Here is a 25,156-nt window from a genome sequence, read left to right as displayed (position 1 = left end):
AGACTGTGTATTGCAGCCGACCAGACCTTAAGGAGGAGCCCATGGAAGATGCGGAAGAAACTTGGTTCACGGATGGGAGCAGTTTTGTTACGCAAAGACAACGTAAAGCTGGATATGCTATAACAACTACTCAGCAGGTAATCGAGTCTAAGCCTTTACCCCCTGGAACATCAGCTCAAAAGGCGGAGATAGTTGCTCTCACGAGAGCATTGGAACTGGCAGCGGGAAAAAGGGTAAATATTTGGACAGATCCTAAATATACATTCGGCGTGGTACATGCTCATGGAGCAATTCGGAAAGAACATGGATTGCTGACCGCTCAGTGAAAACACAAAGTATGCTGAAGAAATTTTAAAATTGTTAGAGGCTGTAAAACAACCAGAAAAGGTAGCTATCATGCATTGTCAGGGACACCAAAAGGGGAACACCGATTTTGAAATTGGAAATCGATTGGCAGAGGCTAAGCAGGCAGCTGAAATAACTGAGGTGAAGGCATTGTCTTTGATACCAGACGGTAAAATCCAAACTATATCCAAATTATACAAAAGAAGACTTAAAATTAATTGAAGATTTGAAAGGTAAAATGAAACCAGATGGATGAGTATATTTAAAAGATAACCACATAGTAATACCCTCTAGTTTGACATGGCCCATAGTTCTTACAGAACACAATAAAACGCATTGGGGAGCTGGCACACCGCATAAGAGCCTGAGTCCGACATTAGTGGGACGATATGATAAAACAAGTAACTCAACAATGTAGCATTTGCTTACACAATAACCCCAATACCAAGAATAGAATAAAATTTGGAATAATCGGTAAAGGAAATTATTCGGGGCAACAGTGGCAAATTGATTTTTCAGAACTCCCTAGAAAAGGGGGGTATCATTATTTACTGGTTCTGACTGACACGTTTTCAGGAAGGCCTGAAGCCTTTCCCTGTCGAACAAACAAAGCAAGAGAAGTGGTTAAAGTCTTGTTAAATGAAATAATACCATGCTTTGGGATTCTAGTAGCAATGTCTTCTGATAGAGTTTCACATTTTTGTGCACAAGTGGTAGACCAGATAAGTAAGATTCTAAAGATAGATTGGCAACTGCATACTCCTTATAGACCACAGGCAAGTGGACAGGTAGAAAAAATGAACCATTTAATTAAACAATAAATAGCTAAAATTGGATAAGAAGCTAATTTGTCATGGCCTCAATCCCTCCCTTTAGCATTACTTGGAATTAGATTTAAACCTAGAATAAAAGGAAATTTGAGTCCCTTCAAAATCTTATATGGAAGGCCATAGCAATTTCTATTTAGTGGAGAGGACCTAACGCAGTTAGGATCAGAACATTTATATGCTTATATAACTGAACTTCAGAAACAATTAAATAAAGTACATAAATTTGTTTTAGGGACCAGGGCTAGAGGGTTGGATCAACCAATCCACCCCTTTAAGCTCGGGGATTTTATTTTTATAAAGACTTTTTCAGGACAACCCGTGCAGGAAAAATGGAAGGAAAGTGGATGGGAGCATACCAAGTATTACTGACAACACACACCGCCATTAAGATTAAGAAGCAAGCAGCTTGGATCCACAATTCAAGGGTGAAGAAGGCCCCGGCGAGGATATGGACCACCACTCCAATTGGACCAACAAAATTACGGTTTTCCAGATCCTAATGATTGCAGGGGTGCGGTTCTCGGATTTGGGGTGGGCAACTTGGGATGAGAACTTACACCTGACCTTAATACAAACAATTTCTCAAGTAACTAATAAGACGAACTGTTGGGTATGCACCCATCTGCCACAGCATGGGAATAAGGGTGTATCGTTAATTGGGATTCCCTTGCCTGCAAACTTATCTTGGACTAATTTGTGGGAAAACACATCTCGGGGTCGAAAACATTAAGCAGTTTTGGAACTAGAAGTGAGTAGCTTCATGCCGTTAGAATCCTATTATGTATGTGTACAAAGGTGTAACCCGCCTAAGGGTATAGGAAAACAGCATTGTATAAATACGGATACTACTTATGTGGGAAATCAGACATCTTGTAATTGAACAATTGATATTAGTACGACTAGCGGCTGGACAAATTCAACCAGCTGGACGGTTCCAGAAGGAAAAGGGTGGTATTGGCTATGCAATGATACAGCCCGTAAGGTCTTGCCTGAGAATTGGAAGGGAACTTGCACTCTTGGAGCGGTAGTCCCCAATATGACAGTACATGATGTAGTGCCTCGAGGTTACTTGAGAAATCATATCCGGAGAATCAGATGAAAAATTAACAATCCATTGGTAGAGAGACACACCCCTTTTCATAGTTTTGTGCGATGGTTTATCCCATGGTTAGGAGTGAGTGAATTGGAAAAGGCAATAGTTAATATTTCTGCAATTATAGAGAAGTTAGAAAACAAAATTCTGGATGCTATAAAGGCTCAACAAGAAGAGATATCTAGTTTATCACAGGTAGTATTCCAAAATCGGATGGCCCTAGACTTGTTACTGGCCACTCAAGGGGGAGTCTGTACAGTAATAAACACAAGTTGTTGTATGTATGTAGATCAGAGTGGAAGGATCTCTACCGACCTGGAAGAAATATGGAAGCAGACAAGGATCCTACATGAGATCAGTAAAGATGATCTTTCATGGAGTTTTAGTGAACTATGGACTAAGTTAACCTCCTGGTTGCCCAATTTCCAATGGTTGAAACAAGTATTCATTGCTCTAATCGTATTAGTAGTGTTAGGAATATTTGTGTGCATGTTGTTTAGATGCCTGCTTTGTTGTGTTACTGTAAATAATGGAAGTATCTGATGCAAAAGAATTTGCATGGGAAAAGAAAAGGGGGGATTGATTAAGGAGGTATTGGGGAGGCAAGGACAATCCCCAGACAAGGACTGTATATCTCGAAACAAGACACTGGAACTCATGATAAGGAAGCGGCAGGCGGACAGAGAAACGAATGTAAGGACTATAACTCTCGAAACTGGACATTGGAATTCATTATAAAGATACAACAAACGGGAGAATTAGCAACAACCAGCTCTTGCAATTAAGAAACATGCCAATTCAGCAGATTCCTGACCAAAGGTGAAAAGTACACTGTGAGGAAGACTCGGGGTCTTCCTCCCAAAGACCCCTGCCCACGTCCCAAAGACCCCTGCCCACAATTCTTGGAAGGCTCTGCGCAGGCGCAAGGTGCCAAAAGGCTAATTAGCATGAGAAGCGAGGGAAGGCGGGGATAGGTAATGCATATGTATAGGTGCTTGTAGAATATTGATAGATTGATTGTATAAATTCAAGACTGCTTTCTGCTTTGGGTATGCACGATAGGTGGAGAGATCCCCCGTGCATCCAGCGCTGCAATAAAGAATATACCACTTAAAGGAATTTCGGCTTCGATCTTTGAATCAATTTGGCGACCCAGATGGGACAACCTCTCTGCCGGACTGCAGGACCTGCTGGGAACAGGACTCCCTAGGGTACCCCCGGGATTTCCCGGAGGGACTCCTTGACTCACCGGATCACTGCGGAGGCAGACAAGGACCCCATCATTGTAAGTGAGTATATTCTTTATTCTGGTTTGGTTTTCTGGTAGACCGGTCATCTGGAACTGTCTGTAAGTCAGAAGGTGATCTTCTGCGAGGCAGTGTTTGGTATATACTTTGTGGTTAGCACCATAAGTACATGTTTGGGGACCTTAAGGAAGGAGCTCGCTTTAAGGTCCATCTGGAATTGTGTTGTCTATTTCGGTTTTCTGACTCATGGAGTATGGTATTTAACTCTGGTTCTTGTTACTGCGATTTTGGCTATTTTCCTGGTGGTAATAGTAGGTTCGTGGCATTGTTATAAGAAAGATATCGTTACGGTGTTACACAGTTCGGTTTTCTGACTTCACAGAATCACAGAATCACAGAATTTTCTAGGTTGGAAGAGACCTCAAGGTCATCGAGTCCAACCTCCAACCTAACGCTAACAGCCCTCCACTAAACCATATCCCTAAGCTCTACATCTAAGCGTCTTTTGAAGACTTCCAGGGATGGTGACTCCACCACTTCCCTGGGCAGCCTGTTCCAATGCCTCACAACCCTTTCTGTAAAGAAGTTCTTCCTAACATCTAACCTAAAACTCCCCTGGCTCAACTTAAGCCCATTCCCCCTCGTCCTGTCACCAGGCACGTGGGAGAACAGGCCAACCCCCACCTCTCTACAGCCTCCTTTAAGGTATCTGTAAAGAGCAATAAGGTCACCCCTGAGCCTCCTCTTCTCCAGGCTGAACAAGCCCAGCTCCCTCAGCCGCTCCTCGTAGGACTTGTTCTCCAGGCCCCTCACCAGCTTCGTCGCCCTTCTCTGCACCCGCTCAAGCACCTCGATGTCCTTCTTGTAGCGAGGGGCCCAAAACTGAACACAGTACTCGAGGTGCGGCCTCACCAGAGCTGAGTACAGGGGGACGATCACCTCCCTAGCCCTGCTGGTCACGCTGTTCCTGATACAAGCCAGGATGCCGTTGGCCTTCTTGGCCACCTGAGCACACTGCTGGCTCATATTCAGCCGACTGTCCACCATCACTCCCAGGTCCTTCTCTGCCTGGCAGCTTTCCAACCATTCCTCTCCCAGCCTGTAGCTCTGCTTGGGGTTATTGCGCCCCAGGTGCAGGACCCGGCATTTGGCCTTGTTAAACTTCATGCAGTTGACCTCAGCCCATCGGTCCAGCCTATCCAGATCCTCCTGCAGAGCTTTCCTACCCTCAAGCAGATCGACACACGCACCTAACTTGGTGTCATCTGCGAACTTACTGAGGGTGCACTCGATGCCCTCGTCCAGATCATCGATGAAGATATTAAAGAGGACCGGCCCCAGCACCGAGCCCTGGGGGACGCCACTAGTGACTGGCCTCCAACTGGACTTGGCTCCATTCACCACGACTCTTTGGGCCCGGCTATCCAGCCAGTTTCTAACCCAACGAAGCGTGCGCCAGTCCAAGCCAAGAGCAGCCAGTTTCTTGAGGAGAATGCTGTGGGAGACGGTGTCAAAAGCCTTGCTGAAGTCAAGGTAGACCACATCCACAGCCTTTCCCTCATCCACCCAGCGCGTCACTCTGTCATAGAAGGAGATCAGGTTCGTCAGGCATGACCTGCCTTTCATAAAGCCATGCTGACTGGGCCTGATCGCCTGCTTCCCCTTCAAGTGCTGCATGATGACTCTCAGGAGGATCTGCTCCATGACTTCCAGGACCAGTTCCAGGACTTCTCGCATGTGGAATTTGACTCTGACTATTGTTACTGTGATTTTGGCAATATTGCTGGTAATAGTAGTTTTGTGGCATCGCTACTGAAAGATATTGCGTGCCCGTATTTTTGTGAGTGATACATTTTGTGATACGCTTTTGTAAGTAACGTGTGTATTCTGAAAGTGTAAACTGGAAACTGGGGGGGCAAACAAGCAGTGAAATTTTAAAGAAAAGTGTGTTAGGATGTGTTTTAAGTCACTGGAAGGATATTGGAGGATCTGCCGGTGGAAGTGTGAACAGGAAAACATTGTTAAAATATCGTAATCAGTGGTGGCCGCTTTATAAGCTGGAATGTGGAGAAAAGTGGCCCCTAAACGGAACTTTAAACTATAATATTTTGCTACAGTTAATGTTGTTTTTTGAGAAGCAGAACAGGATGAAATGTTGTATACTGATGTTTCAGCATCTTGGTGGGAAAAGGTAGGGAATTAAGTTGGCCCCTGACTGAACCTTTGATGTTGGCATTAGAGAAGTACAGGCTGGAGAAAGATAAAGGAAGTGTTAAAAGGGTTGTTGAAAGTGTTAAAGGTGTTTGAAGTTGAATGAGCAGGGAAAGAGGATGTAGGAATGTTAATAGTTCTGCCTCTGCCCGAGGCAGAGATCTTAAAATCATGGGTGTTAGCCCTTTAGGGCAAAGGGACCATGATCGGTCCGAGAGAGTTGTCACAGAAACAGAAAAGAGGTACACTCTTAAAACAACCTGAGTTCATGTGCGAGCTCAGATTGCTGATGGGACCGTTCAGGGAACTGTGGACAATTGCATTCCCCGACCGACCCCCACTAAGACCCGAATCATCCTGAAAATTATGAACGGTTAAGTAAATACTAAAACCTGGATGAATTGGGAATTGAGAATATGCTTCCAACAAGGTCTAAAAGAAAGCCCTATGGAATTTTTGGACCAACTCTGAAATGTAATGAAAATAAATAAATAAATAAATAAATAAATAAATAAATAAAACAAAACGGTTTGGACCTGGCTTTGGAGGACAAATTGACTAGCCTTTTCCTAGGGTAATCAAATCCTCATTTCAACAGGAATAACGGGGACCTGGGGAATCTACCCTAGCGGATCCTCCACTGGTTATAATGAAGCTAGGGGAGGAATGGAAGTGAAATTTCTTATTGCTATGGGGCAACGTATTCAGTTCTAAATCAAGCATTAATGCCTTCACAGAATTATTATGTTAGGGTAAAAGGTGTGTCGTGGTTTAACCTGGCCGGCAGCTAAACACCACGCATCTGTTCGCTCACCCTCCCCCTCCCTCTCTGGGATGGGGGAGAGAAATGGAAAGTGAAGCCCGTGAGTTGAGATAAAGACAGTTTAATAAGACAAAATAATAATAATAGTAATAGTAATAATAATAATAATAATAATAATAATACAATGATGATAATAGTACCACTAGTAATAATGTGTACAAACAAGTGATGCACAATGCAATTGCTCACCACCCGCTGACCGATGCCCAGCCTAACCCCGAGCAGTCCGGCCCCCTCCCCCTGGCTAGCCACCCCTATGTATTGTTTAGCCTGACGTCAGATGCTATGGAATACCCCTTTGGCTAGTTTGGGTCACCTGTCCTGGGTCTGTCCCCTCCCAGCTCTTACTGCACCCCCAGCCTGCCTGTTGGCAGGACAGAGCAAGAAGCTGAGATGTCCTTGGCTTGGTATAAGCATTGCTCTGCAACAACTGAAACATCGGGGTGTTATCAGCACTCTTCTCATCCTAAGCCAAAACATAGCATTCTCCCAGCTACTAGGAAGAAAATTAATTCTGTTCTAACTGAAACCAGGACAAGGTGTAACCGAAAAGGCTTATTTTTGTGAACCTTTGAAGTACAAGTTAGGGAAACAATGGGGCATACGCAGATTTTTATCTATGCCTAGCTCCTCATGGGCACTCTTAGGTAGAGATTTATTAGAGCAAGTAGGAGCAGAAATTGTCTTTGAAAAAGGGAAAATGGAATTAAGAACAGGAGAAGAACAACTAATAAATGTGTTAAGCTTGGCACTAATACAAACTGACCCTAAAAGTGAAATACCTTTAGAGATCACAGATCAAGTATGTCCAGGAGTTTGGGCTACCGAAGTCCCTGGAAGAGCTAAAAATGTGACCTTAATAATTATTAAATTAAAGCCAGGAGAGAAACCCGTTAAGGTTAAGTAATATCCTTTGAGGATAGAAGATAGGAAAGGAATTAAAGAGATAATTGATAAAGTTTTACAGTATGGATTATTGATTGAATGTGAATCAGAATACAATTCAGCCATATTGCCAATTAAAAAGGCAGATGAAAAAGCTATAGGCTAGTTCAGGATTTGAGGGCCATAAATAAAATCACTGAGGATATACATCCAGTAGTGGCAAACCCTTATACTTTGCTGACTAAATTAAAGAATAGTCAAGTCTGGTTTACCGTACTGGATTTAAAAGATGCCTTCTTCTGCCTAGGCTTAGCCACAGAAAGCCAAAACCTATTCGCCTTTGAATGGGAAAATCCCGATTCAGGCAGAAAGACGCAGCTTACGTGGACATTACTACCTCAAGGATTCAAGAATAGCCCCACTATTTTTGGAAACCAATTAGCAAGGGAACTCGAAACATGGATACCTCCGGACACTGAAGGTGCTTTGTTACAATATGTAGATGATCTCTTAATAGCTACCGAGACTAAAGGGAGTTGGATTCAATGGACTATAAGTCGTCTTAATTTTCTGGGTTTAAATGGATATCAAGTCTCTTGACAGAAAGTCCAGCTGGCTCAACAAAGTGTGACCTATCTGGGATTTGACATTTCGGAAGGACAACGAGAACTAGGAACTGAACATAAGGAAGTCATTTGCCGGACTCCAGAACCTCAAATGGTAAAGGAGCTACAAAGCTTTTTAGGAATGACAGGTTGGTGTCGCCTTTGGATTTATAATTATGGACTATTGGTAAAGCCTCTATGTGAATTGATAAAGATTAACCAGTCAAAGTTAGTCTGGACTGGAGAAGCACAAAAAGTCTTTAAACAACTTAAACAAGAATTGATGATTTTGAAATATCAAGCAATATTGGTAGAACAGGACGACGTGGAGATTGTGATAATTCATATTGTGAATCTAGCCTCTTTTCTTAGTGATGCTCCGGCACAAGCTGTGATTCACGATTGTTTAGAAACTCTAGAGACTGTGTATTGCAGCCGACCAGACCTTAAGGAGGAGCCCATGGAAGATGCGGAAGAAACTTGGTTCACGGATGGGAGCAGTTTTGTTACGCAAAGACAACGTAAAGCTGGATATGCTATAACAACTACTCAGCAGGTAATCGAGTCTAAGCCTTTACCCCCTGGAACATCAGCTCAAAAGGCGGAGATAGTTGCTCTCACGAGAGCATTGGAACTGGCAGCGGGAAAAAGGGTAAATATTTGGACAGATCCTAAATATACATTCGGCGTGGTACATGCTCATGGAGCAATTCGGAAAGAACATGGATTGCTGACCGCTCAGTGAAAACACAAAGTATGCTGAAGAAATTTTAAAATTGTTAGAGGCTGTAAAACAACCAGAAAAGGTAGCTATCATGCATTGTCAGGGACACCAAAAGGGGAACAGCGATTTTGAAATTGGAAAATCGATTGGCAGAGGCTAAGCAGGCAGCTGAAATAACTGAGGTGAAGGCATTGTCTTTGATACCAGACGGTAAAATCCAAACTATATCCAAATTATACAAAAGAAGACTTAAAATTAATTGAAGATTTGAAAGGTAAAATGAAACCAGATGGATGAGTATATTTAAAAGATAACCACATAGTAATACCCTCTAGTTTGACATGGCCCATAGTTCTTACAGAACACAATAAAACGCATTGGGGAGCTGGCACACCGCATAAGAGCCTGAGTCCGACATTAGTGGGACGATATGATAAAACAAGTAACTCAACAATGTAGCATTTGCTTACACAATAACCCCAATACCAAGAATAGAATAAAATTTGGAATAATCGGTAAAGGAAATTATTCGGGGCAACAGTGGCAAATTGATTTTTCAGAACTCCCTAGAAAAGGGGGGTATCATTATTTACTGGTTCTGACTGACACGTTTTCAGGAAGGCCTGAAGCCTTTCCCTGTCGAACAAACAAAGCAAGAGAAGTGGTTAAAGTCTTGTTAAATGAAATAATACCATGCTTTGGGATTCTAGTAGCAATGTCTTCTGATAGAGTTTCACATTTTTGTGCACAAGTGGTAGACCAGATAAGTAAGATTCTAAAGATAGATTGGCAACTGCATACTCCTTATAGACCACAGGCAAGTGGACAGGTAGAAAAAATGAACCATTTAATTAAACAATAAATAGCTAAAATTGGATAAGAAGCTAATTTGTCATGGCCTCAATCCCTCCCTTTAGCATTACTTGGAATTAGATTTAAACCTAGAATAAAAGGAAATTTGAGTCCCTTCAAAATCTTATATGGAAGGCCATAGCAATTTCTATTTAGTGGAGAGGACCTAACGCAGTTAGGATCAGAACATTTATATGCTTATATAACTGAACTTCAGAAACAATTAAATAAAGTACATACATTTGTTTTAGGGACCAGGGCTAGAGGGTTGGATCAACCAATCCACCCCTTTAAGCTCGGGGATTTTATTTTTATAAAGACTTTTTCAGGACAACCCGTGCAGGAAAAATGGAAGGAAAGTGGATGGGAGCATACCAAGTATTACTGACAACACACACCGCCATTAAGATTAAGAAGCAAGCAGCTTGGATCCACAATTCAAGGGTGAAGAAGGCCCCGGCGAGGATATGGACCACCACTCCAATTGGACCAACAAAATTACGGTTTTCCAGATCCTAATGATTGCAGGGGTGCGGTTCTCGGATTTGGGGTGGGCAACTTGGGATGAGAACTTACACCTGACCTTAATACAAACAATTTCTCAAGTAACTAATAAGACGAACTGTTGGGTATGCACCCATCTGCCACAGCATGGGAATAAGGGTGTATCGTTAATTGGGATTCCCTTGCCTGCAAACTTATCTTGGACTAATTTGTGGGAAAACACATCTCGGGGTCGAAAACATTAAGCAGTTTTGGAACTAGAAGTGAGTAGCTTCATGCCGTTAGAATCCTATTATGTATGTGTACAAAGGTGTAACCCGCCTAAGGGTATAGGAAAACAGCATTGTATAAATACGGATACTACTTATGTGGGAAATCAGACATCTTGTAATTGAACAATTGATATTAGTACGACTAGCGGCTGGACAAATTCAACCAGCTGGACGGTTCCAGAAGGAAAAGGGTGGTATTGGCTATGCAATGATACAGCCCGTAAGGTCTTGCCTGAGAATTGGAAGGGAACTTGCACTCTTGGAGCGGTAGTCCCCAATATGACAGTACATGATGTAGTGCCTCGAGGTTACTTGAGAAATCATATCCGGAGAATCAGATGAAAAATTAACAATCCATTGGTAGAGAGACACACCCCTTTTCATAGTTTTGTGCGATGGTTTATCCCATGGTTAGGAGTGAGTGAATTGGAAAAGGCAATAGTTAATATTTCTGCAATTATAGAGAAGTTAGAAAACAAAATTCTGGATGCTATAAAGGCTCAACAAGAAGAGATATCTAGTTTATCACAGGTAGTATTCCAAAATCGGATGGCCCTAGACTTGTTACTGGCCACTCAAGGGGGAGTCTGTACAGTAATAAACACAAGTTGTTGTATGTATGTAGATCAGAGTGGAAGGATCTCTACCGACCTGGAAGAAATATGGAAGCAGACAAGGATCCTACATGAGATCAGTAAAGATGATCTTTCATGGAGTTTTAGTGAACTATGGACTAAGTTAACCTCCTGGTTGCCCAATTTCCAATGGTTGAAACAAGTATTCATTGCTCTAATCGTATTAGTAGTGTTAGGAATATTTGTGTGCATGTTGTTTAGATGCCTGCTTTGTTGTGTTACTGTAAATAATGGAAGTATCTGATGCAAAAGAATTTGCATGGGAAAAGAAAAGGGGGGATTGATTAAGGAGGTATTGGGGAGGCAAGGACAATCCCCAGACAAGGACTGTATATCTCGAAACAAGACACTGGAACTCATGATAAGGAAGCGGCAGGCGGACAGAGAAACGAATGTAAGGACTATAACTCTCGAAACTGGACATTGGAATTCATTATAAAGATACAACAAACGGGAGAATTAGCAACAACCAGCTCTTGCAATTAAGAAACATGCCAATTCAGCAGATTCCTGACCAAAGGTGAAAAGTACACTGTGAGGAAGACTCGGGGTCTTCCTCCCAAAGACCCCTGCCCACGTCCCAAAGACCCCTGCCCACAATTCTTGGAAGGCTCTGCGCAGGCGCAAGGTGCCAAAAGGCTAATTAGCATGAGAAGCGAGGGAAGGCGGGGATAGGTAATGCATATGTATAGGTGCTTGTAGAATATTGATAGATTGATTGTATAAATTCAAGACTGCTTTCTGCTTTGGGTATGCACGATAGGTGGAGAGATCCCCCGTGCATCCAGCGCTGCAATAAAGAATATACCACTTAAAGGAATTTCGGCTTCGATCTTTGAATCAATTTGGCGACCCAGATGGGACAACCTCTCTGCCGGACTGCAGGACCTGCTGGGAACAGGACTCCCTAGGGTACCCCCGGGATTTCCCGGAGGGACTCCTTGACTCACCGGATCACTGCGGAGGCAGACAAGGACCCCATCATTGTAAGTGAGTATATTCTTTATTCTGGTTTGGTTTTCTGGTAGACCGGTCATCTGGAACTGTCTGTAAGTCAGAAGGTGATCTTCTGCGAGGCAGTGTTTGGTATATACTTTGTGGTTAGCACCATAAGTACATGTTTGGGGACCTTAAGGAAGGAGCTCGCTTTAAGGTCCATCTGGAATTGTGTTGTCTATTTCGGTTTTCTGACTCATGGAGTATGGTATTTAACTCTGGTTCTTGTTACTGCGATTTTGGCTATTTTCCTGGTGGTAATAGTAGGTTCATGGCATTGTTATAAGAAAGATATCGTTACGGTGTTACACAGTTCGGTTTTCTGACTTCACAGAATCACAGAATCACAGAATTTTCTAGGTTGGAAGAGACCTCAAGGTCATCGAGTCCAACCTCCAACCTAACGCTAACAGCCCTCCACTAAACCATATCCCTAAGCTCTACATCTAAGCGTCTTTTGAAGACTTCCAGGGATGGTGACTCCACCACTTCCCTGGGCAGCCTGTTCCAATGCCTCACAACCCTTTCTGTAAAGAAGTTCTTCCTAACATCTAACCTAAAACTCCCCTGGCTCAACTTAAGCCCATTCCCCCTCGTCCTGTCACCAGGCACGTGGGAGAACAGGCCAACCCCCACCTCTCTACAGCCTCCTTTAAGGTATCTGTAAAGAGCAATAAGGTCACCCCTGAGCCTCCTCTTCTCCAGGCTGAACAAGCCCAGCTCCCTCAGCCGCTCCTCGTAGGACTTGTTCTCTAGGCCCCTCACCAGCTTCGTCGCCCTTCTCTGCACCCGCTCAAGCACCTCGATGTCCTTCTTGTAGCGAGGGGCCCAAAACTGAACACAGTACTCGAGGTGCGGCCTCACCAGAGCTGAGTACAGGGGGACGATCACCTCCCTAGCCCTGCTGGTCACGCTGTTCCTGATACAAGCCAGGATGCCGTTGGCCTTCTTGGCCACCTGAGCACACTGCTGGCTCATATTCAGCCGACTGTCCACCATCACTCCCAGGTCCTTCTCTGCCTGGCAGCTTTCCAACCATTCCTCTCCCAGCCTGTAGCTCTGCTTGGGGTTATTGCGCCCCAGGTGCAGGACCCGGCACTTGGCCTTGTTAAACTTCATGCAGTTGACCTCAGCCCATCGGTCCAGCCTATCCAGATCCTCCTGCAGAGCTTTCCTACCCTCAAGCAGATCGACACACGCACCTAACTTGGTGTCATCTGCGAACTTACTGAGGGTGCACTCGATGCCCTCGTCCAGATCATCGATGAAGATATTAAAGAGGACCGGCCCCAGCACCGAGCCCTGGGGGACGCCACTAGTGACTGGCCTCCAACTGGACTTGGCTCCATTCACCACGACTCTTTGGGCCCGGCTATCCAGCCAGTTTCTAACCCAACGAAGCGTGCGCCAGTCCAAGCCAAGAGCAGCCAGTTTCTTGAGGAGAATGCTGTGGGAGACGGTGTCAAAAGCCTTGCTGAAGTCAAGGTAGACCACATCCACAGCCTTTCCCTCATCCACCCAGCGCGTCACTCTGTCATAGAAGGAGATCAGGTTCGTCAGGCATGACCTGCCTTTCATAAAGCCATGCTGACTGGGCCTGATCGCCTGCTTCCCCTTCAAGTGCTGCATGATGACTCTCAGGAGGATCTGCTCCATGACTTCCAGGACCAGTTCCAGGACTTCTCGCATGTGGAATTTGACTCTGACTATTGTTACTGTGATTTTGGCAATATTGCTGGTAATAGTAGTTTTGTGGCATCGCTACTGAAAGATATTGCGTGCCCGTATTTTTGTGAGTGATACATTTTGTGATACGCTTTTGTAAGTAACGTGTGTATTCTGAAAGTGTAAACTGGAAACTGGGGGGGCAAACAAGCAGTGAAATTTTAAAGAAAAGTGTGTTAGGATGTGTTTTAAGTCACTGGAAGGATATTGGAGGATCTGCCGGTGGAAGTGTGAACAGGAAAACATTGTTAAAATATCGTAATCAGTGGTGGCCGCTTTATAAGCTGGAATGTGGAGAAAAGTGGCCCCTAAACGGAACTTTAAACTATAATATTTTGCTACAGTTAATGTTGTTTTTTGAGAAGCAGAACAGGATGAAATGTTGTATACTGATGTTTCAGCATCTTGGTGGGAAAAGGTAGGGAATTAAGTTGGCCCCTGACTGAACCTTTGATGTTGGCATTAGAGAAGTACAGGCTGGAGAAAGATAAAGGAAGTGTTAAAAGGGTTGTTGAAAGTGTTAAAGGTGTTTGAAGTTGAATGAGCAGGGAAAGAGGATGTAGGAATGTTAATAGTTCTGCCTCTGCCCGAGGCAGAGATCTTAAAATCATGGGTGTTAGCCCTTTAGGGCAAAGGGACCATGATCGGTCCGAGAGAGTTGTCACAGAAACAGAAAAGAGGTACACTCTTAAAACAACCTGAGTTCATGTGCGAGCTCAGATTGCTGATGGGACCGTTCAGGGAACTGTGGACAATTGCATTCCCCGACCGACCCCCACTAAGACCCGAATCATCCTGAAAATTATGAACGGTTAAGTAAATACTAAAACCTGGATGAATTGGGAATTGAGAATATGCTTCCAACAAGGTCTAAAAGAAAGCCCTATGGAATTTTTGGACCAACTCTGAAATGTAATGAAAATAAATAAATAAATAACTAAATAAATAAAACAAAACGGTTTGGACCTGGCTTTGGAGGACAAATTGACTAGCCTTTTCCTAGGGTAATCAAATCCTCATTTCAACAGGAATAACGGGGACCTGGGGAATCTACCCTAGCGGATCCTCCACTGGTTATAATGAAGCTAGGGGAGGAATGGAAGTGAAATTTCTTATTGCTATGGGGCAACGTATTCAGTTCTAAATCAAGCATTAATGCCTTCACAGAATTATTATGTTAGGGTAAAAGGTGTGTCGTGGTTTAACCTGGCCGGCAGCTAAACACCACGCAGCTGTTCGCTCCCCCTCCCCCTCCCTCTCTGGGATGGGGGAGAGAAATGGAAAGTGAAGCCCGTGAGTTGAGATAAAGACAGTTTAATAAGACAAAATAATAATAATAATAATAATAGTAATAGTAATAATAATAATAATAATAATAATAATACAATGATGATAATAGTACCACTAGTAATAATGTGTACAAACAAGTGATGCACAATGCAATTGCTCACCACCCGCTGACCGATGCCCAGCCTAACCCCGAGCAGTCCGGCCCCCTCCCCCTGGCTAGCCACCCCTATGTATTGTTTAGCCTGACGTCAGATGCTATGGAATACCCCTTTGGCTAGTTTGGGTCACCTGTCCTGGGTCTGTCCCCTCCCAGCTCTTACTGCACCCCCAGCCTGCCTGTTGGCAGGACAGAGCAAGAAGCTGAGATGTCCTTGGCTTGGTATAAGCATTGCTCTGCAACAACTGAAACATCGGGGTGTTATCAGCACTCTTCTCATCCTAAGCCAAAACATAGCATTCTCCCAGCTACTAGGAAGAAAATTAATTCTGTTCTAACTGAAACCAGGACAAGGTGTAACCGAAAAGGCTTATTTTTGTGAACCTTTGAAGTACAAGTTAGGGAAACAATGGGGCATACGCAGATTTTTATCTATGCCTAGCTCCTCATGGGCACTCTTAGGTAGAGATTTATTAGAGCAAGTAGGAGCAGAAATTGTCTTTGAAAAAGGGAAAATGGAATTAAGAACAGGAGAAGAACAACTAATAAATGTGTTAAGCTTGGCACTAATACAAACTGACCCTAAAAGTGAAATACCTTTAGAGATCACAGATCAAGTATGTCCAGGAGTTTGGGCTACCGAAGTCCCTGGAAGAGCTAAAAATGTGACCTTAATAATTATTAAATTAAAGCCAGGAGAGAAACCCGTTAAGGTTAAGTAATATCCTTTGAGGATAGAAGATAGGAAAGGAATTAAAGAGATAATTGATAAAGTTTTACAGTATGGATTATTGATTGAATGTGAATCAGAATACAATTCAGCCATATTGCCAATTAAAAAGGCAGATGAAAAAGCTATAGGCTAGTTCAGGATTTGAGGGCCATAAATAAAATCACTGAGGATATACATCCAGTAGTGGCAAACCCTTATACTTTGCTGACTAAATTAAAGAATAGTCAAGTCTGGTTTACCGTACTGGATTTAAAAGATGCCTTCTTCTGCCTAGGCTTAGCCACAGAAAGCCAAAACCTATTCGCCTTTGAATGGGAAAATCCCGATTCAGGCAGAAAGACGCAGCTTACGTGGACATTACTACCTCAAGGATTCAAGAATAGCCCCACTAGTTTTGGAAACCAATTAGCAAGGGAACTCGAAACATGGATACCTCCGGACACTGAAGGTGCTTTGTTACAATATGTAGATGATCTCTTAATAGCTACCGAGACTAAAGGGAGTTGGATTCAATGGACTATAAGTCGTCTTAATTTTCTGGGTTTAAATGGATATCAAGTCTCTTGACAGAAAGTCCAGCTGGCTCAACAAAGTGTGACCTATCTGGGATTTGACATTTCGGAAGGACAACGAGAACTAGGAACTGAACATAAGGAAGTCATTTGCCGGACTCCAGAACCTCAAATGGTAAAGGAGCTACAAAGCTTTTTAGGAATGACAGGTTGGTGTCGCCTTTGGATTTATAATTATGGACTATTGGTAAAGCCTCTATGTGAATTGATAAAGATTAACCAGTCAAAGTTAGTCTGGACTGGAGAAGCACAAAAAGTCTTTAAACAACTTAAACAAGAATTGATGATTTTGAAATATCAAGCAATATTGGTAGAACAGGACGACGTGGAGATTGTGATAATTCATATTGTGAATCTAGCCTCTTTTCTTAGTGATGCTCCGGCACAAGCTGTGATTCACGATTGTTTAGAAACTCTAGAGACTGTGTATTGCAGCCGACCAGACCTTAAGGAGGAGCCCATGGAAGATGCGGAAGAAACTTGGTTCACGGATGGGAGCAGTTTTGTTACGCAAAGACAACGTAAAGCTGGATATGCTATAACAACTACTCAGCAGGTAATCGAGTCTAAGCCTTTACCCCCTGGAACATCAGCTCAAAAGGCGGAGATAGTTGCTCTCACGAGAGCATTGGAACTGGCAGCGGGAAAAAGGGTAAATATTTGGACAGATCCTAAATATACATTCGGCGTGGTACATGCTCATGGAGCAATTCGGAAAGAACATGGATTGCTGACCGCTCAGTGAAAACACAAAGTATGCTGAAGAAATTTTAAAATTGTTAGAGGCTGTAAAACAACCAGAAAAGGTAGCTATCATGCATTGTCAGGGACACCAAAAGGGGAACAGCGATTTTGAAATTGGAAAATCGATTGGCAGAGGCTAAGCAGGCAGCTGAAATAACTGAGGTGAAGGCATTGTCTTTGATACCAGACGGTAAAATCCAAACTATATCCAAATTATACAAAAGAAGACTTAAAATTAATTGAAGATTTGAAAGGTAAAATGAAACCAGATGGATGAGTATATTTAAAAGATAACCACATAGTAATACCCTCTAGTTTGACATGGCCCATAGTTCTTACAGAACACAATAAAACGCACTGGGGAGCTGGCACACCGCATAAGAGCCTGAGTCCGACATTAGTGGGACGATATGATAAAACAAGTAACTCAACAATGTAGCATTTGCTTACACAATAACCCCAATACCAAGAATAGAATAAAATTTGGAATAATCGGTAAAGGAAATTATTCGGGGCAACAGTGGCAAATTGATTTTTCAGAACTCCCTAGAAAAAGGGGGGTATCATTATTTACTGGTTCTGACTGACACGTTTTCAGGAAGGCCTGAAGCCTTTCCCTGTCGAACAAACAAAGCAAGAGAAGTGGTTAAAGTCTTGTTAAATGAAATAATACCATGCTTTGGGATTCTAGTAGCAATGTCTTCTGATAGAGTTTCACATTTTTGTGCACAAGTGGTAGACCAGATAAGTAAGATTCTAAAGATAGATTGGCAACTGCATACTCCTTATAGACCACAGGCAAGTGGACAGGTAGAAAAAATGAACCATTTAATTAAACAATAAATAGCTAAAATTGGATAAGAAGCTAATTTGTCATGGCCTCAATCCCTCCCTTTAGCATTACTTGGAATTAGATTTAAACCTAGAATAAAAGGAAATTTGAGTCCCTTCAAAATCTTATATGGAAGGCCATAGCAATTTCTATTTAGTGGAGAGGACCTAACGCAGTTAGGATCAGAACATTTATATGCTTATATAACTGAACTTCAGAAACAATTAAATAAAGTACATACATTTGTTTTAGGGACCAGGGCTAGAGGGTTGGATCAACCAATCCACCCCTTTAAGCTCGGGGATTTTATTTTTATAAAGACTTTTTCAGGACAACCCGTGCAGGAAAAATGGAAGGAAAGTGGATGGGAGCATACCAAGTATTACTGACAACACACACCGCCATTAAGATTAAGAAGCAAGCAGCTTGGATCCACAATTCAAGGGTGAAGAAGGCCCCGGCGAGGATATGGACCACCACTCCAATTGGACCAACAAAATTACGGTTTTCCAGATCCTAATGATTGCAGGGGTGCGGTTCTCGGATTTGGGGTGGGCAACTTGGGATGAGAACTTACACCTGACCTTAATACAAACAATTTCTCAAGTAACTAATAAGACGAACTGTTGGGTATGCACCCATCTGCCACAGCATGGGAATAAGGGTGTATCGTTAATTGGGATTCCCTTGCCTGCAAACTTATCTTGGACTAATTTGTGGGAAAACACATCTCGGGGTCGAAAACATTAAGCAGTTTTGGAACTAGAAGTGAGTAGCTTCATGCCGTTAGAATCCTATTATGTATGTGTACAAAGGTGTAACCCGCCTAAGGGTATAGGAAAACAGCATTGTATAAATACGGATACTACTTATGTGGGAAATCAGACATCTTGTAATTGAACAATTGATATTAGTACGACTAGCGGCTGGACAAATTCAACCAGCTGGACGGTTCCAGAAGGAAAAGGGTGGTATTGGCTATGCAATGATACAGCCCGTAAGGTCTTGCCTGAGAATTGGAAGGGAACTTGCACTCTTGGAGCGGTAGTCCCCAATATGACAGTACATGATGTAGTGCCTCGAGGTTACTTGAGAAATCATATCCGGAGAATCAGATGAAAAATTAACAATCCATTGGTAGAGAGACACACCCCTTTTCATAGTTTTGTGCGATGGTTTATCCCATGGTTAGGAGTGAGTGAATTGGAAAAGGCAATAGTTAATATTTCTGCAATTATAGAGAAGTTAGAAAACAAAATTCTGGATGCTATAAAGGCTCAACAAGAAGAGATATCTAGTTTATCACAGGTAGTATTCCAAAATCGGATGGCCCTAGACTTGTTACTGGCCACTCAAGGGGGAGTCTGTACAGTAATAAACACAAGTTGTTGTATGTATGTAGATCAGAGTGGAAGGATCTCTACCGACCTGGAAGAAATATGGAAGCAGACAAGGATCCTACATGAGATCAGTAAAGATGATCTTTCATGGAGTTTTAGTGAACTATGGACTAAGTTAACCTCCTGGTTGCCCAATTTCCAATGGTTGAAACAAGTATTCATTGCTCTAATCGTATTAGTAGTGTTAGGAATATTTGTGTGCATGTTGTTTAGATGCCTGCTTTGTTGTGTTACTGTAAGTAATGGAAGTATCTGATGCAAAAGAATTTGCATGGGAAAAGAAAAGGGGGGATTGATTAAGGAGGTATTGGGGAGGCAAGGACAATCCCCAGACAAGGACTGTATATCTCGAAACAAGACACTGGAACTCATGATAAGGAAGCGGCAGGCGGACAGAGAAACGAATGTAAGGACTATAAATCTCGAAACTGGACATTGGAATTCATTATAAAGATACAACAAACGGGAGAATTGGCAACAACCAGCTCTTGCAATTAAGAAACATGCCAATTCAGCAGATTCCTGACCAAAGGTGAAAAGTACGCTGTGAGGAAGACTCGGGGTCTTCCTCCCAAAGACCCCTGCCCACGTCCCAAAGACCCCTGCCCACAATTCTTGGAAGGCTCTGCGCAGGCGCAAGGTGCCAAAAGGCTAATTAGCATGAGAAGCGAGGGAAGGCGGGGATAGGTAATGCATATGTATAGGTGCTTGTAGAATATTGATAGATTGATTGTATAAATTCAAGACTGCTTTCTGCTTTGGGTATGCACGATAGGTGGAGAGATCCCCCGTGCATCCAGCGCTGCAATAAAGAATATACCACTTAAAGGAATTTCGGCTTCGATCTTTGAATCAATTTGGCGACCCAGATGGGACAACCTCTCTGCCGGACTGCAGGACCTGCTGGGAACAGGACTCCCTAGGGTACCCCCGGGATTTCCCGGAGGGACTCCTTGACTCACCGGATCACTGCGGAGGCAGACAAGGACCCCATCATTGTAAGTGAGTATATTCTTTATTCTGGTTTGGTTTTCTGGTAGACCGGTCATCTGGAACTGTCTGTAAGTCAGAAGGTGATCTTCTGCGAGGCAGTGTTTGGTATATACTTTGTGGTTAGCACCATAAGTACATGTTTGGGGACCTTAAGGAAGGAGCTCGCTTTAAGGTCCATCTGGAATTGTGTTGTCTATTTCGGTTTTCTGACTCATGGAGTATGGTATTTAACTCTGGTTCTTGTTACTGCGATTTTGGCTATTTTCCTGGTGGTAATAGTAGGTTCGTGGCATTGTTATAAGAAAGATATCGTTACGGTGTTACACAGTTCGGTTTTCTGACTTCTCGCATGTGGAATTTGACTCTGACTATTGTTACTGTGATTTTGGCAATATTGCTGGTAATAGTAGTTTTGTGGCATCGCTACTGAAAGATATTGCGTGCCCGTATTTTTGTGAGTGATACGTTTTGTGATACGCTTTTGTAAGTAACGTGTGTATTCTGAAAGTGTAAACTGGAAACTGGGGGGGCAAACAAGCAGTGAAATTTTAAAGAAAAGTGTGTTAGGATGTGTTTTAAGTCACTGGAAGGATATTGGAGGATCTGCCGGTGGAAGTGTGAACAGGAAAACATTGATAAAATATCGTAATCAGTGGTGGCCGCTTTATAAGCTGGAATGTGGAGAAAAGTGGCCCCTAAACGGAACTTTAAACTATAATATTTTGCTACAGTTAATGTTGTTTTTTGAGAAGCAGAACAGGATGAAATGTTGTATACTGATGTTTCAGCATCTTGGTGGGAAAAGGTAGGGAATTAAGTTGGCCCCTGACTGAACCTTTGATGTTGGCATTAGAGAAGTACAGGCTGGAGAAAGATAAAGGAAGTGTTAAAAGGGTTGTTGAAAGTGTTAAAGGTGTTTGAAGTTGAATGAGCAGGGAAAGAGGATGTAGGAATGTTAATAGTTCTGCCTCTGCCCGAGGCAGAGATCTTAAAATCATGGGTGTTAGCCCTTTAGGGCAAAGGGACCATGATTGGTCCGAGAGAGTTGTCACAGAAACAGAAAAGAGGTACACTCTTAAAACAACCTGAGTTCATGTGCGAGCTCAGATTGCTGATGGGACCGTTCAGGGAACTGTGGACAATTGCATTCCCCGACCGACCCCCACTAAGACCCGAATCATCCTGAAAATTATGAACGGTTAAGTAAATACTAAAACCTGGATGAATTGGGAATTGAGAATATGCTTCCAACAAGGTCTAAAAGAAAGCCCTATGGAATTTTTGGACCAACTCTGAAATGTAATGAAAATAAATAAATAAATAAATAAATAAATAAATAAATAAAACAAAACGGTTTGGACCTGGCTTTGGAGGACAAATTGACTAGCCTTTTCCTAGGGTAATCAACCCCTGATTTCAACAGGAATAACGGGGACCTGGGGAATCTACCCTAGCGGATCCTCCACTGGTTATAATGAAGCTAGGGGAGGAATGGAAGTGAAATTTCTTATTGCTATGGGGCAACGTATTCAGTTCTAAATCAAGCATTAATGCCTTCACAGAATTATTATGTTAGGGTAAAAGGTGTGTCGTGGTTTAACCTGGCCGGCAGCTAAACACCACGCAGCTGTTCGCTCACCCTCCCCCTCCCCCCTCCCCCATCCAGCGCTGCAATAAAGAATATACCACTTAAAGGAATTTCGGCTTCGATCTTTGAATCAAGGCTAGATAGGATGGGGCTTCAGGCACCTCTTCACCTGAGGAAACACACTGCCATCAGGCACCGCTGTGCCAGACAAGCTTGTTTTGCTAGAACACCCTACTCAGATGCACTGTGGCATTCAAGTGAACTGCTTTCATGCAAATATAACGACTGATGTTACAACCCACCTTGCCTGTGGCACCTGATGAACAGAAGAGTAAGCCACCGCAGCGCTTCAAAACCATCCCTGCACGTGCCGCTCCTTGTCTCTCTCTGGCCTTATCTCATATCCTTATCCACTTCTGTGGAGAGCCTGCCACGGCACCTGCAAAGCAAGACGGACACCTTTCATAGTCACCTTGTGCTACTTGGTCGTTCTGCTCCAACCCAGCTCATGACCAGCCCCTCTTCTTACACAGCTCTTCAGAGTGCAGTTTGCTCCTTTGAGCCTGTGCGAGACACCTGTGAAAGAAAAAGAAACGCATAGGCCGATGCAGCATCCAAAGACACAGCACAACTAGGTAAGTTACTCTCATCTGCTCCCTTACCTCTGCCGCTTACCAGCCCCCAAGGCAGATGCTTCAATCTACCCTCTTCAAACATCTACAACACCTCTAAAAGACAAAGAGGGGATGCCTAGAGGAACAGTGAGACCTACAACACAACAACTGCTACATCTGTTCCTCACTCACCTTGCCAGAGGCAGCTCTGCGTGTGACGTCCCAGGTTGTACACTGCGTTACCTAACCCTTACCGTAACCCTTACCCTAACCCTTCTCACCCTTACCATTACCCAAATCCTTACCTTTACTTTTTCCTTACCCTTACTCTTTCCTTTAACCATAACCTTACCCTTACCCTAATCCTTACCCTTAACCTAACCCTAACCCTAAACCTTACCCCAACCCTTACCCTGACCCTTACATTAACCCTAACCCTTACCCTAAACCTTACACTTACTCTTAACATTAACCTTACACTTAACCTTTAGCTAATACTTAACCTTACGTTTTTCTCACCCTAACCCTATAATTAACCATAACCATTACCCTAACACTTAACCTTACCCTTACAATAAGCCATACAACAACACTTAAATGTACACTTACGCTTACAGTTACCCTAGGAATTACTCGTTCAATTACTCCTACCCTTACCCTTACACTTACCCTTACCCTTCTGCATACCATTACCCTTACCCTAAACCTTACCCTTATCCTTACCCTAACCCTAACCCTCACCCTTACCATTAACCATACCCTTACTCTTCTCCTTACCCTAAACCTTACCCCAACCCTTACCCTGACCCTTACATTAACCCTAATCCTTATCCTAAACCTTACACTTACTCTTAACCTTAACCTTACCCTTAACCTTAACCTAATCCTTACCCTTACGTTTCCCTCACCATAAGCCTAAAATTTACCCTAACCATTACCCTAACACCCTTACCCTAACCCTTACTCTAACCCTTACAATGGCTTATGGTAAGGTTAAGGGTAAGGTTTATGTTAAGGTTAAGCGTAAGGGTAACGGATAGAGTAAGGGTAAGGGTAAGGTTAAGGGTAACGGTAAGGTTAAGGGTACAAATATGTGTTAGGGTATGGGTTATGGTATGGGTAAGAATTAGGGTAAGTATAAGAGTAAGGGTAAGTGTAAGGGTACAGGTCAGGGTAAGGGTTAGAGTAAGGGTTAGGGTTAGGGTTAGGGTAAGGTTAAGTGTTAGGGTAATGGTTAGGGTTAGTTTTAGGGTTAAAGTCAGGAAAACGTATGCGTAAGTATTAGGTGAATGTTAAGGGTAAGGTTAAGGTTAAGTGTAAGTGTAAGGTTTAGGGTAAGGGTTTCGGTTAATGTAAGGGTCAGGGTAAGGGTTGGGGTAAGGTTTAGGGTAAGGGTTAGGTTAAGGATAAGTGTTAGGGTAAGGTTAATGGTAACTGTAAGTGTAAAGGTAAGGGTTAGGGTAAGGGTAAGAATAAGGGTATGGGTAATGGTAAGGATGAGGGTTAGGCTAAGGGTAAGTGTAAGGTTTAGATTTAGGCTAAGGGTAAGTGTAGCAGAAAGGGTAAGCTTTACGGTAAGGTTTAAGGTTTAGGGTTAGGTTAAGGGTAAAGGTAAGGTTAAGGGTACGGGTCACGGTAAAGGTTAGAGTAAGGGTTTGTGTAAGGGTAAGGGTAAGGGTTAGGATAAATGTAAGGGTGCTGCACAGAATTATCTGAGAATGAAAGCTGCTTTCCAGTAATTCAGAAAGCCAAGTTACGTCTCAGCCTTGAGCATCTCGGGCTTTTGGGCCTGTCTGTAACATTTGGCACCAGCACTAATACTTCTTTTGGCATATGTTTAGCGTTTGGGGCCTGTGTCTGGGATTTGGGCCCTGTCTCGAACCACTGGGGCTTTGTCCTGGGTTTTGGAGCCTGCCTCTAGAGTTCAGGGCCTGTGATTAGGCTTTTGGGGTCTGTGTCTGGGGGCTGGTATCTGAGGGCAAGGGGGGAGCTGCTTGTAGACCCTTGGGGCCAGCATTGAGGGGGTTGGGAGCTGACTCTACACCTTTGGGGCCTGCTTCTGGGGGCGGGGGGGGGGGTTGAGACCAGCATCTGGGGGAGGGGTGGGAGCTCTTTGTATTCCTTTGGAGCCTGTGTTGGGGGGGGGGGGGGGGGGGGGCGGAAGGGGAGGGTTGGTTGGGAGGTGCTTGTACACTGTTGGAGCCTGGGTTGAGGGAGGAGGTTTGGAGCTGCTTCTACACCTTTGGGCCTGGCATCGGGGGTAGGGGGTTGGGTGCTGGTTGTAGGGGCCTGTGTTTGGGGGGGGGGCTTGGGACCTGCGTCTGGGGGAGGGGTGGGAGCTGCTTGTACACCTTTGGGGCCTGCATGTGTGGGGGGTCAGGGCCTGTGTCTAGCGGGCTGGGAACTGCTTGTACAATGTAGGAATCTGTTTCTGCAGGGTGGCTGGGAGCTGTTTGTACAACTTTGGGGCCAGCATCTGGGGGTGG

At 43.5% G+C, this 25,156-nt stretch overlaps 1 long non-coding RNA gene across 9 annotated transcripts in view; it reads right to left on the bottom strand.

The window, feature by feature from the left end:
• Window positions 1-25,156, bottom strand: part of LOC311428387 — a 432,091-nt gene that overhangs the window by 145,669 nt on the left and 261,266 nt on the right. For all 9 annotated transcript variants that reach the window (XR_014687677.1, XR_014687678.1, XR_014687679.1 and 6 more), the window contains exons 4-5: window positions 22,586-22,632; window positions 22,359-22,495 (exon numbers count right to left, since the gene is read on the bottom strand). This is a non-coding gene — a long non-coding RNA (uncharacterized lncRNA). The remainder of the gene's footprint in view (window positions 1-22,358; window positions 22,496-22,585; window positions 22,633-25,156) is intronic.

The sequence above is a fragment of the Aythya ferina genome (assembly GCF_964211825.1).
Source record: "Aythya ferina genome assembly, contig: HAP1_SCAFFOLD_64, whole genome shotgun sequence".
NCBI classification, from domain to species: domain Eukaryota; kingdom Metazoa; phylum Chordata; class Aves; order Anseriformes; family Anatidae; genus Aythya; species Aythya ferina.
The sequence above is the reverse complement of the archived record's forward strand: the minus strand, read 5'-3'. Positions and strand labels throughout refer to the sequence as shown.